We start from the raw sequence: 13,297 nt of genomic DNA on the forward strand, positions 1-13,297 counted from the left end.
AACTAAACCGATACTTATTTCAACAAAAAGAAAAAAAACAAACAATTTAGCATGTGCTAAAGACTTCTAAGCATGCAAATATATTACAAAACCTACTTCAAGTTTTAGTCATCCAACACTAGTAAATCTTCAACAACCATCGATCAATAGCCTCGTATAACCTCGTTGACTTGTGTTCATGGCCGCCTCTTCGGAGTGTCATAGATATCAGATCAGCACAACAAACAATTGAACACATCACAGACATGTCATTGCCTCAAACTTCCGTGGCCAAAAAGGTCATCCCTCTAACATCAAATTCTTATAATTGTTTTGAATTTTCAAAGTGATCATATTAGAGCCAGAATGTGTGTAAACATGCAGCTTTTGGCTAGTTTAATCATAAATAATTTGGTTGAATTGCTAAAGACTTCTTGATGTGGGACCATGGGTGATGAACATTGCATCACCATGTATAAAAATTTATAGATTTTGTACCATAGAAGCTTGTATTTTGTACCTTTAGTCCTTTACATTCCAATTAAAGAAGAAAGTCGAAGTGGCTTTCAAAAGAAAATACATAAGGGAATACTTCAAAGCATATAAAAGGAGCTCTGTTTTTGCTTTTCTTCTTTTCTCTTTTCAGAAATGATCACTAAAATTTCATTTTAAAATAATATATCTTTCTGTAACAAAATTTATACATCATTATTTTATTTTTTGTATCAATTTTTTTTTGTTAAGTTATGAAAAATATTTAATTAAATCATTATATATCCTTTGGTGTACTGGCCTTTTCAATTGCCGTTATTAAACTATTTGATTTTTATATTACTTTTCTTGTTATTAGACATGTAAACAAACTGAACGAACACGAATAGGAGCATATTCGTATATTTAACTTTAAATGAACACGAAAACTTAATCGGATAAATATTTGTGTTCATCTTCGTTCGTTTAAAAAATGAACATGTTCATCTTCGTTCGTTTAAAATCTAACCGAACAGTTCACGAACATAATTGAACAAAGATAAACGAACATATATATGAACATATTTAAATGAACATGACAAACATAAATAAACCCAAACGAAAAAATGTAAAACATATTAAGGTTATTAATTTGTAAAAAATAGTAATATTTAATTATTTTCTATTGATATGTAAACGAACATAAACTGACATAAAAGAACACAGATGAACGAACATAAACAAACGAATACGAACATAAGCGAACGAACACAACAAGTGTTTATGTTCATTCGTTTAGTTAAATTGAACACAAAGTTTTTGTTCATGTTAATTAGTTCGTTTATTAAATCAACGAACATATACGAACTTTCTGAGGAACATTTTACCATGCGTCCGATTCATTTACAAGACTACTTTTTATTAATATTATCCGTATGCACAATTGCACATTAGGGCACAGTCATTAATGTTATCTCCTCAAACGTTGCTTTTTAGGAAGATTACATGTATAATCAGGTAACTCCTCCATCAAAAGCTTACTTCAATTATTTAAATGCATCTCTCATATATCAAAAGTTGTACCATATGATATCTCTGAATGAACTATTTTAGCCGATTAAAAGTTGCAAAAATGATGTGATGGCTATGATGAATCAATGTTAGTAACCAAGAGGTGAATGCTTTTTTTTTTCTTTCTTTTTTTCATTTAAAAGTTTTCTTTATTATATAACAACATAACTCATGTAAATATTGTAAATAATTAAGTAGAGAATAATAAAATGTGATCGGCGCAAAAGTCTGATCAAAGATAGAGATAAAATGTGTGATAAGTACCTTAATAAGTGTGACATTTGTCAATTTCGGGTCTCGTTTGTATTCGTTTTTGTATTCGTTTATCATGTAAACCGACCCATTTTGTAAACCAAAGCTTATGATATAATCAAAATAATGGATTTTATGTTACAATATTGTTTTACATTTGTTGGGTCTTGAAAACATTCTTTTTGGTCCTTAAAACTCTTTAAAATGACTTAAACCAAACTTTGGGGACTATTATTGCCATTTACCAAAAAACTTGTTTGACCATTTCAACCATCACATGCATCTTTACCCTATTTGTATGAACCATACTCTTAAAATAGTTGTTTAAACATGTTTATTGCTAGATTTGAGTTTCAAAAATCATTTTTACAAGTTCTTTGATATTAAGCATATGGAATCCATTTATGAACTCGTTGGGAGATGGAAACCGAACTAAACCAAAACTTTTGCTTAAAAGACTTGTAGTTAACTTTTTAGTTGTAAAATTTAAGTTTTCTTCATTTATAAACCAATATACAAGTTCTATGATATTTGGGCATGTAGAAACCATCTATGAACTATTTGTGAGATGGAGACCGAACCAAACCGAACTATACCGACTTTTACTCGCTTAAGACACACAAGTGTGTTTTTAGCTATCAAGACTTGTATGTTTCTTTAAAAATAGTTTACAAACTGATTTTAATTATTTTCTTAAGTATTTGGAATTGTTGGATCCAACTTGATCTCATCACATAGTTTGGACCGACAAAACCGAACACTCGCTTAACGTGCGTTGTTAGTTCTAAACAATAGATCTACATACTTGGTTAAGTGTTATTATATTTTAATGAGTTATCTCATAACAATTAATATATTGGAAAGTTGACTTTGGGTTTGACCATTTGTCAAGACCCGAATCGACAACCCGAACACTCGTTAAAAACCCGTTTTAGTATCTTTGTCCCAAAGGAACTTGCATTTTAGCATTTTTCCCACCTTATTACTTAACATTGGTTAAGTAAATATTAAGGTTAGATACTTTAACCCGGTTTCGAGCAAACTTACATTTTTAAAGGATTATTATTATAAATTCTTAAATAGTTACATTTTAAACCTTGAACTTTAATTGTTTACTTGTTGCAACAATTATTTTATTTAAAGATCTTCAAGACAACCATTCTAAATCCAAGATTTTATTGTCATTTAGGCCTTGCTCGTTAAACTTCATCCATCCGGTTATTCATCTTTTACCGATCAAGTTTTATACTTGAACGTGAGTAACTTCATACCCCGTTTTATATCTTTTGTTTTGGGGTGACATTTCATAATTATTCAAATCAAATGCTTTATACTTGAGTCTTAAACCACAAACGTTGTTGTATACTTTACTTGAATAATTGCTCAATTTGGTGTTCTATGCTTATATGCCTATGTGTTTATCGCTTTCGGTTGATGGAATCTATAAATCCTAGACTACTTGGCATCCCCTTGTAGCAAGGTGTCGTTAACGTAATGCAATTAACGATATTCTATTAAATCCTAGACTACTTGGCAATCCCTTGTAGCTATGTGGCGCTAACGTAATTCTATTAGCAATTGTCAATTTATCCAAGTTTATAGCTATTATTTATGGTTTTGTACACTAGTTTTGTGGCTTTTCATACTATATATCTATTGTTCAAACTTATGAATTGCTCACCAACATTTGTGTTGACAACTTTATTTTATGAAATGTTACAGGTTTGCATCTAGGTTGATTATGGAGTTCTGTGATGAAAATGACACAAATACCGTTAGGATATTAGCAAAAATGAACAATATTTGATTTGCTATATTTTGCTATATTTTGTTGTATTTGACTTATGAATATTTGGTTATGTGACATTTTCGATGTTGTGAAATGAAATGAGTTTGTTAAATATTGTCGCTTTAAATAGTGTCATGCGCTTATGGGCAATCGTTACACCTCGGCATGTTCCGCTGCCTTTGGTCGGGGTGTGACAATAAGTAAAAGTAAGTAAAGTGTCAAATTCACATGGAGTCAGTCGATGGTGGTGACCTTCAATTGATTATTGAAAATAGACGTAAAACTTAAAGCTGATTTTTGATTTGATTGATTGAACAAAACAAAGAGAAAAACTGAATGATTTCTAAACAACTACGAGTAATAAAAAGATAAACACGCTCGAATTTTGGGTTTTAGAGGCAGTGTATACCAATTAGTTAATTAATTAATTTGATGATTAAAATCTATTTAGACATGGTTGGCTCAGTAACTAAATAGAATTGCAAAACATCATGCTTATTAATGAAAAATTATCAAATCTTACAATACTAATAAAAGAAAATGTTGAAGCTTAATTGTCAAACATACATTTCTCCTAATTCCTAATCTCTCTCATTCATTCTAGCTATTCATGGGTCATGGGCTAAAACCATTTTGTCAAGTGAGTTATAACATAGTGCGGATTTTATTCATCATTGAATTAAGTTTTATTTTCATCCATGAGGTTAGACCAATTACGCAACCTTAGTACTTTTTTTAATATTTCTTGACGTTTCCATTAAAACCATGCTATTTTAGTACTTTTTGTTAACCACCTGCTTGTTTTTTTTCCAATAAATCTACGTTAAATTAATTTATAAGTATTTTGAGCATCACAATTGAAATAAAGGATATAATTTAATTTTATTGTTTGACAAATCCCGTGCCCAAAACCCAATTCAAACCCTACTCAATTTTTAGCCCAAAATTCAAAATCTCATTCTAACTTCTAAAAATTATTTTTTTGACTGCCTCTACTGTCTCACTTCGTCCTTTCGATCGATGATGACTACATTAGCATACTAAGGCCAAGAAAAAAACAAACATGAAAAATCGCCGCCACTATTATGAGTATGATTGCTTCAATGCGGTTCTAGATTTGCAAATCCAAGATTTTGGGGACCGTTTTAACGAGGTAACATCTGACTTACTTGTTTCTTTGAGTTGTTTGACTCCTTCTGATAATTTTCGGGCATTTTCTATTCCAAAAATATTACAATTCGTCGAGTTGTACCCATATGATTTTGATGAAAGTGATAAAAGAAGACTCCCGGTTGAACTCACGACATACATCAATAATTTGAAAGGATATAAACGATTTAAAAACTTGAATAGTTTAGTAAGTCTTGTTCAATTGATGGTTCAAACAAAGAAACACCATTCCTTTGCATTGGTGTATCGTTGTTAAAGTTATCTATCGTATTACCCATCGCAACCGCAACCGTTGAAAGATCCTTTTCGGTGATGAAGTATGTGAAGTCCGATTTGCGTAATCGAATGAGTGATGAAAATTTAAGCGATAATTGTATTTGTTACATTGAGAAAGACTTGTTTGTCAATGATAAAGTAGATTATGTAATGGTTAGATTTCAAAAAATGAAAACTCGTAGAGAACAACTTTAATATATTTGTTAGGAAAATTGGTTTTTATTGGTCCCAACTATTTCATTTTTGTCGGCGCTGGTCCCAACTTTCATTTTGGCTGACAACGGTCCCGACTTTCACATACGTTTCTTCCACCAGTCCGCGACTAACGGAGTACTAACTCCGTTATGTCAATGCTGACGTGTCCATCCAACTTGTCAAAAAAATTACGTGGCAGTCAAATTGGATATTATGTCTGTTCATGTAGATTATACTTAAGCCCTAATTCTCAAAATCCCCAAATTGATCACACCTTAATAAGCATTCTCCTAGATTATACGAACTTCATCCGCCGGGTACTCCTAAACCCATTCTCCTTCAGCTCAGCCTCTGTCATCGCATCCACCTCAATTGAACCCAAATCAGTGGTAATTGTGATCGGTTTGGTTCAGTTGTTAATTATGTGATCCGTGGTTAAGCACGAAGCTCCAGGGTTGTTGTCGGAAGTTGCGAAGACTAGAAGGAGTGGTTTTGATGGGCGTTTGGTGATGAGGAAGATGCGAAGAAGGGTTTGGGATGTGGGTTTGGTGTATTGGTAGTGTGTGAGGTCAAGTGAGTGGGGGTTTGTTGATATGGTGAAGTTCAGAGAGTGAGCCATTGATGGTGGTTTGTGGAAGAACAGTAGAGAGTTGAAGAAGACAGCGAGGAGGTTGAGTACTGCTTGTTGTTGGAGAGGTTGAGTTTGACAAGTAGGCAGTCATGTCATTTGTTTTTGACAAGTTGGATGGACACGCCAATATTGACATAACGAAGTTAGTACTCCGTTAGTCGCGGACTGGTGGAAGAGACGTATGTGAAAGTTGGGACCGTTGTCAGCCAAAATGAAAGTTGGGACTAGCGCCGACAAAAATGAAATTGTTGGGAGCAATAAAAACCAATTTTCTTATTTGTTATCTAATATTTTGTTTAGTAATCTTTTTTTTATATATATGACCCGACTCGACCCGACCCGATCTGACCCGACAGTTGTATCAGTACCGACCATAAAAATTCCCGACACCTATGAGAAAATTTTCTGGATCCGTCACTGATTAAAAGGTTACCAAACCGCCTCAAAACTATTGCTACCCTACCGTCTACGTGTCAATGACTTCACGCGATAACTAGTGTTAGTTATCTCACAATATATAACTTTACTCTAAAGAAACAAATTGCTATTATGTATTCTTAAATTATAAAATATAAATTTTATCCAATTTCTTAAAATATTTTGGGGGTACAAAAATGATACTGTTGCTATTTCTAATAGCTTAATTCTATATAAACAATATTATCTTGCTGCTGATTTACAAAAACAACCCATTTTATTTACTCAAGTTGCAATTTCTTTAATACAAATAAATAAAGCAGAAATATTCTTTAAAAATTTATATATATTCTTACTTGAATAAAGAGCTTAAAATCTCGTGTAGATATTCTTGTAGCTATATAAGTATATAAATGATGTCATATAGATTATATTCATGATATGGTACTAAGATTAATCTATTTACCCTGTAATCGTTATGTTTAACGTGATTTATTTAAATTAACTTTTAGTTTAAATTGTTATTAATAGCATTACTCTTTGGATGGCATGATTAATTTATTGACAAACATAAAAACACAGAGGGTGTTTGGCTGAGCTTATTTTTTTGTTTTTTGCTTTTTGCTTTTTGGAGGAGCAAAATGTCCAAAATGTCCCTCCAAAAGCACCTAAAAGCATCAAATTGAAACTTTTTTGTTTTTTGGAGAGACATTTTGGACATTTTACCCCTCTAAAAAACAAAAAACAAAAGAAAATAAGCTCAGCCTAACACCCCATAATATCACTTTAGTTGTATGAAAATGTGGCACAATCAAATGATGTAGCGGTTTATGTAAATGTCACATCATCAAATATCATAAAATAAATGAACACTTACTAAGTTAGATATGTATCTTTTTGCATAAAATGATAAAGAACTGAAACTCGATTACCACATAAGGTAACATAACTTTTTGTAGTTCTTGTTCTTCGGTTGATCCAAGTCGACTGTCTTGACAGTCGTGAGTTAATGATATCGTAAGTTCTTTATTACTCAACATTTCTTATAAGAAACTTGTATTTTTAATTATGTAACATGGGGAGTATAACAAATTTGTTTGACAAATTGAAAGTCAACAATATTTACTTCTTTTATTTAAGTTGATATTTGATGAAAGTTGAATTAAGTCATTGCATTTGGCTTATTTTCTTATTTCTATAAAATTTAAACAATAATAAACTTACTTTTGTAACAGAAAATGTAATTAACCAAATTGAGGATAAAGTTCATAAGTAGATATGGGCCTGGTATCAAGATGCTATGGAAGTATTTTATGGGCTTTTAGAAAGACAAGTTCAAGGCTTCAAGGCCTTTGGAAACAACACCAGACTAGTTTATTATATGTTCGAAGAATACTAGATCAATTAATGGGTCATGCCGTCTTGGCATAATTTGTGCACAAAGTTTGGTTTGGGTTTTTTGATTTCACTTCTATAGTTCTCTGCTACCAAATCTTAATTTAACTAGGTTTTTACCGGGCCTGTTTTCAAATGGGCCATGACAATATGGCATACAACCTAATGTCTTAACACAGTTTTTTAGAGGTGAAAATAAACCCACCAGTTTCTTAATCGAAACCGGCTATCAAGGTACCGGTATTTAACGTTTAAAAATATGTTGGTTATATAGATGCAGAGGGATATTACGAAACGACTATATGATTGTACTTTTTTTTCTTTACAATCACTAGAGCGATCTCAATATTTCAGAAATTCCTGATTTTTGAAGGCTTTTGCTTTAGTAGTTTAGCCTAAGTGTCTAAAGACTTTGTAGGATCTTAATAACATCTACAAAATGCTATATTCTCCAATAAAATTCACACATAAACATAAAAAAACATGAATCATTTGAAGCAATCCGGTCAAAGACGTGTGAGTGTTATTTGTTTTCAAATTTTGATAAGTCATAGACACTGAATAAACCATGATTAGTGATATCTTGTGATATTAAATACCTATAATATAACTTGATAGTTGCTTTAGCTAACACGTTATTATCTATCTTTTTTTGTGCTTAAACAAGCATGTTAAGTAATACTCATTGTAAAAACTCATGCCCTAAATGGCAAACCAAAACATCATGTTTTCATTTATATTCTAGGTACACGAGTCATGGATATGTAAGATATGTAAGTCACGTACAACAGGTTTTTTAGCTTGACTTATTCAATAAAAATTTGATATGTGAAGAACCATCAAACCAAAGTAACTATGGGATTGACCTATTGTAATTTGAATCGATGATTTGGGTTATTAAAAGGAGATACGGGTCCTCCAGAAATATAATTATTTAGCATTGAATTATTTAATTATCAGCAAATTTTAATATGATTTAATATATATGAAAACTCTAGTAATTTAGTAATAAGAATGTTCTAAGTGTTTAAAAAGATGTTGATTTAATAGTGTAAGTAGATAACCAAATTTATTTATCATAACATTTTATTTTTGAAATTTCAAATGTTTTAAGCTTATAAAATTAAATTTGTTTATTGGATTCCAATAATCCCTATTGAATAATATTGGTCGATACTAATTCTTATTCATTTTATCATCACTGACGGTCCCAAATTTAATAAAGTTGGCCCCCAATAATCCCATGTTAAAAATGACTTAACGGCGTTTTACTTTTTTCGAATTTCAAACTAGTGTTTTAAGGCTTTCGATCGGAAGAAATATACGAGCCGATTAATATAAAACTTAGTTTGAAACGGTGAAATAATGCTTCAATTAGAGTGTTCAAACTTACAATTAACAAAAATCAAGCCGTTTGGATCATTGTTTCGAGCTAAGTTTTACATCAATCGATCTGTATCCTCCTTCTGTTCAAGCAACAACATTATCTCTCAAGCAATGGATCACTCTGTCCTCGAACAAATCGCCAAACTCAACTGCTCCTCCGATTCCGACCTACCTTCCGATCTCGAACACCGTTTCCGTAAACTCAAATCCCTTCCCACTCCTCGATCAGGTAACCTGACGGAAGGAAATCGAGATTCGAAATCGAATTCTAGATCCGGTTCGGTTAGTTCATGGAGCATGTCATCGAGAAGCGTGTCACCGGTGCGGCGGAGTATTGGCTGCTTGTGGTGTTCACCGAAGAAGAGGATGATGAGGAAGAAGAGAAAGTTGCTAAACAGGCGTCGGATAGAATGATGGATGTTTCTGCTGTAATGCTCTTGTTTTCAGACGTTGATGATACCAACTGATGATGGTTTGGTTTTACTACTGAATTAAAATAATTAATAATTATAGTTTTATTTATTTTCACGTATAAATTACTACGTTGTTTTGTAATTCTTATCTTTAGAAAAGGTGGATCCTGCAACAACAATATCTTTTGGTAGTGGTGAAACCAATGTTTTTAGACCCATGAGACCTTACCGGGTCATAGGTTGGACCGACCCGGAAGTTTGGACCGGACATCAACCTGGACATCTTACCGGGTCTCAGGTCAGACTAACCCGGAAGGTCTGACCGGATATCAATCCGGGAACGTCATTAATAATATATATATATATATAATGTCAATGATAATAATAACCAACTTATGTTAAAAAAATAAAAGTTAAAAAACAAGAGAACAAAAGTACACTCTAACACAAGTTTAGGGTTAAGTTTAATAAAAATATAACTTTGAAGGTATAAAATGTAAATTAGTAAAAAAAAAGAGTTTTATGATGTATCCACTCATCATCTTTTATCAAACCTAACGCTGTGTTTCCGAATTCATTTATGAAAAAAAAGACAAAGAAAAGAAAGTTTATATTCTTATTTTTTCTTTTGGTATCTCCTCTTTCTCTCCAACTTATTTTTCTTTCAAATCTTTCTAATTTGGAAATATACAAATCCTTTTATTTTACTCATCATTTTCTTTATATTTAATGAAACTCGGGAACACTTTTTTTAACTTTTTATTTCTTAAATGAAACTCGGGAATACAACATATTTTTTCCATTCCTCATTTTCCTTCAATTCCTCAGTTAAATGAAACTCGGGAACACAAATATATACAGAGCATCGATCATTGTCGCCGCCTCTACTCAATCCATTGCATCATTGAAGTTTTATAACTGAATCACTTCACCATCTTCATCTCCTTCTGATAGCTACAACCTTTTTCATTCACAACCCCTATTTTAGACTCGCCGGATGGCCGGAATTTTGGTCGGAATATGTTATGTCTTCCCAAACTTGTTAAATATCAGTTTTTCTTACATTTTACCGGTTCACCAGGTCCGGGCTGACCGCAAACAACAAGAATTGGCCGGGTTTTTAGAAAACGAGCTAAACACATGAACCGGACCGTTATTTGTAGCGGGTCTCGTGAACTACTCGAGCTCAGATATGTAAAATGCTCAAACCGAGCCCTAGCCTTAAATAAAGCTCGTTTAGGCTCGTTGAGCCTTATCAAACCATGTGTATTTTTAAGTTTTCTCTCTTTTGGACTTATATGCATTAATTTCACACTACACAGCCTAGCTCGAGGCAAGCTTGGGCTCCTTTAAGGTACTACACGAGATCGAGCATCGTTTTAAGTTTTTTTCAAAATAGATAAAAGTTATTAAAAACATATATAAATTAATTCATGAATAATAAACGAGCCAAACTTGTGTTATCGTAAGTTAAAACGAGCGAAGCTATAACCCAGTCGAGCTTGGACTCGGCTCGTTTATTCATACATATCAGAATATATACTTCATCTGATTCATTAGTTGGGATACATGAATACCCATTAGCTACAAATTTAAAAAAATACAAATATATTGATTACCTTAGAAACTATGTTACATGTAAATGTAAGTCATAAGTGAAACTAATAATTTTGAAACAAAACCATATGCATACTACATTGTCCACCACTATCTTAAAAGAAGGATTCCTCCTTTTGTGTTGGGTCAAATGATCATGGCTGGGAGTTTATTTACTAGAAAGTATTAGGTATATAATGTTTTTTACTTGAAACAAGAAGCTAAAAACACTCACATGTTGCAAAAACGAAATCAATGAATTCCGGTGAAAGAAGATACAACGTACCCCCTCGAACCCTTGGTTCCAACCTTTCATCCGTTTCCACCAAAAGGTGGATCGGATCAGGTGGATGTACATATGATTAAATAACGATTGCAATGTTTATTTTCTTTATGGAATATACTAACGTTTCTAAATTTTCTTAGAATATAAAAGAGTAAAAGTTTACTGTACATGACTTCTTAAATTTACCCAAAAAAAGTACTTTCATTACTTTCACTTTATGGTAATTTGTCCACAATGTTTGGTTTGGGTTTTGATTTCACTTCTATAGTTCTACTACCAAATCTTTGTTGACTTGGTTTTTACTGGGCCTGTTTACAAATGGGCCACAACAATATGACATACAACCCAATGTCTTACCACAGTTTTTTAGAGGTGAAAAAAACCCCACCAGTTTCTTAATCGAAACCGAAACCGGCTATTGAGGTACAAGTATTTGACGTTTAAAATATATTGGTTATATAGTCGTCGGGGAATGTTATAAAACGACTATGTGATTGTTCTTTTTTCTTTTCCTTTACAACCACTGGAGGAATCTCAACATTGCAGAAATTCCTGACTTTTGGGGGGCTTTGCTTTAGCCGAAGTGTCTAAAGACTTTGTAGGATCTTAATAACATCTACAAAATGCTATCCTCTCCCACAAACTTCACACATAAACATAAAAAAAACATGAATCACTTGAAGCAATCCGGTCAAAGTCGTGTGAGTGTTATTTGTTTTCAAATTTTGGTAAGTCATAGATACAGAATAAACAATGATTAGTGATATCTTGTGATTTTAAATACCTATAATATAACTTGATAGTTGCTTTAGCTGACAACCCTCCAATACGTTATCACTATCTTTGTCTGTGTTTAAACAAGGGTGTTTTCATTTATATTCTAGGTACACGAATCATGGATATGTAGGTCACATACAACATGTGTTTTAGCTTGACTTATTCAATTAAAATTTGATATGTGAAGAATCACCAAACCAAAGTAGCTATGGGATTAACCTATTTGGCCGGAGTTTTACTGGAAATGATAAGATCCGTATCGGGTAAAGCACGTATAATCTACAAAATCAACCACCTTTTGTCTCGCCACAAGAATTAGGTTCCGTATGTGACCAACCCCCTACACAAATCAGTAAAACGATCAGGGAGTGAAGTAAAACTAAAAGTAGTGAGTTGAGTGTTAAGATGCCATACCTTAATCGAGAACCTTCTATTCAAAGTTGATATTGGTAAACATCATTCTTTTTGAGTGGGACCATACTGTTTTGTAAGCAACCCTCTCTGACAGTGACATCTTGTAATCTATCGATCCAAAGTTTATCACACGGGTTAAGCCGTAGATCTGATGAAACATGAGTTAACCTTTCAACTGCCTTCTTGTTGTGTGACACATGGACTTGACTTCTGGTGGGATTTAAATTAGCAAGCTAAACCGTATTTGACCCATATATTGCTTGGGTAATTATATCTCTTCAATATAAATAACTATTATATCTTACTAGTATAAAACACTACTAAGATAAATATTATGTATGGGGGTAACTAAATATTAATGAGTTTTAGTTTAATTGACATTATTGGATAAGTGAAAATTCGAATTCTATTGCAGGCGACGAGTTTTCTCCCAAACGTATAAGTCATCTTTTGTCAGTTCGTTTACCCGGATAGCCGAGTTTTATTATATTAGTTAAAAACAATAATGTAAGTTACTTTCGGTACGGGGGAATAATGTTAATAGTTTAATAATAATACCACCGAGTGTAACATAAACATTAGAATTGTCAAACCGTTGTATATTGACATTGGATAATGTGTATTATTAAAATAAAACTAAAAATAAGTAGGATCAATAGAGACGGCTGCATGATTAAAGTGACAGGTGGGTGACAAAAAGATACTAAAAACAATGAGGTGTCATGTAAAGAAAGGCGGCTGCCGACATAGCAGAAGAACATAGGCTGTGAGTTTAGCAT

This window comes from Bidens hawaiensis, unplaced genomic scaffold, assembly GCF_021521415.1.
Source record: "Bidens hawaiensis isolate Kalapana, Puna unplaced genomic scaffold, B.hawaiensis_p1.1 tig00018977_1, whole genome shotgun sequence".
Classification (NCBI taxonomy): domain Eukaryota; kingdom Viridiplantae; phylum Streptophyta; class Magnoliopsida; order Asterales; family Asteraceae; genus Bidens; species Bidens hawaiensis.